Source organism: Plectropomus leopardus, unplaced genomic scaffold, assembly GCF_008729295.1.
Source record: "Plectropomus leopardus isolate mb unplaced genomic scaffold, YSFRI_Pleo_2.0 unplaced_scaffold5987, whole genome shotgun sequence".
NCBI lineage: Eukaryota > Metazoa > Chordata > Actinopteri > Perciformes > Serranidae > Plectropomus > Plectropomus leopardus.
This window is the reverse complement of record NW_024665819.1, coordinates 1-1,638: the sequence shown is the minus strand read 5'-3', so window position 1 is coordinate 1,638 and position 1,638 is coordinate 1. Positions and strand designations below refer to the sequence as shown.

General features: G+C 42.9%; 1 long non-coding RNA gene across 1 annotated transcript; it reads left to right on the top strand.

The window, feature by feature from the left end:
• Window positions 1-955: 955 nt before the first annotated feature.
• LOC121939783 lies at window positions 956-1,511 on the top strand. The gene is made up of 3 exons (XR_006105521.1): window positions 956-1,044; window positions 1,126-1,216; window positions 1,302-1,511. It is a non-coding gene; the product is annotated as an uncharacterized LOC121939783 (long non-coding RNA).
• The last annotated feature ends 127 nt before the right edge of the window (window positions 1,512-1,638 follow it).

Genomic DNA, 1,638 nt, shown 5'->3' with positions numbered 1-1,638 from the left:
TCTTTGAGAATTGTGTGTTATCAATCTGCCATGACTTATATTCTTCCAACCCCCCAACTGGCAAATAAGCAAAGCAGTGTACTGCGGCGGATGCAGTTTGGTTCATAGAGTGTATATAAAGATAGGCGATGCGTCTCCATTTAACCCCACTATGCTTAAGTGAAGATAAAATATCCTGGATACGTCTGCTGCCATCTTGCACTGGTGACATCATTCAGAGCCAGAGTCTGCGCAGTAGCCATTTCCGTGGAGGAAAGTTACTGCCAACACACACTGTCTGACCAATTTTGGGCAACCCCATTGAATGCGAGCCCATGGATTGACTGTCACAACTTTTAATCATGGTGAAAGAACCTCCTTTTGTAGAATCGAATAACTCATTAAAACCAAACCTATCATAAAAATGATCACTTAAACAAACATCAGGGTTGATGAGAGCTACCTTCAGTGACAGAAACCATCTTTTGGGGAAAAAGATATTTGTGTGTATTTTGAGTTATTAGTTTAGCCTATGTCCATTCACTAATATGGAGGGGCGGGCTCTATGACCTATACTGAAGACAGTCAAAAAAAGTCACACCATAACACAGACAAACTAACTGTTTGAGGCAGCGGTAGACCAGCAGCTAGCCTGTTTTGCAAGGTCATATCTCTGTGTTTGTCAGTGAAGGCTGGTGAGACGGGAGCAAAGGTACAACTTCAGTTTTCCGTTGGAAAGGGCCGTCTGACGGCAGGTTAAAGCAGTGACAGTACTGCACTAACTTTGGAGAAGTACCTCATACATTCTCACTTCAGGATCTCCAAACTATCCCTTTAGTTATTTTCATCAACGCTCTTACCTACGTCACTGCTTTTTTGCCAAAAGCCGAGTGGGCATTTCCTTTTATAAAAGCTGGAAAAGAAACCAGACGGGGCCAGCCTTTAAGATAAATGTCTTTTTGAACTTATGTCTTGTAGGTCTTCAATGAAATCAGAAACGAGCATTTCTCCAACGTTTTTGGGTTCCTGAGTCAGAAAGCCAGGAATCTCCAGACTGCATATGATGTGAGTAAATGACCCTCATCAGTCTTTGATATGAAGCTGACAGAAAGAGCTAACAGATTTTCTCTTGTATGAACTGTGCAGAAGCGTCGGGGGATGGACATAAAGCAGATGAAGACGTTTGTGTCAGAGGAACTGAAAGGCTTAAAACAGGAACATCGACTTCTTAGCCTCCGTGAGTGTCACAGCAGTAGACTTTATATCACAGTGATTGTCACGTGTTTCAGGTAATATTTGCTGAAGGGCACATTCTCTTACAGACATCGGAGCTAGTGAATCAATAATGAAGAAGAAAACAAAGCAGGACTTTCAGGAGCTGTTGAAGACTGAGCACTGTGAGAAGAAACCTCCTTCCTTTCATTACATTCAGGTTTTAGTTAAATGTGTTCCTCGACCATTGATGTTACTTTTAATAATAATAATAACAATAATGGCCCTGCGATAGTCTGGCGACCTGTCCAGGGTGTACCCCGCCTTCCTCCCAATGACAGCTGGGATTGGCTCCAGCCCCCCCGCGACCCTTACGAGGACAAGCGGTTACAGAAATGAAATGGTTCTATGACCATGTATTTCCATGTATTTCTGTGGGGTTTACTA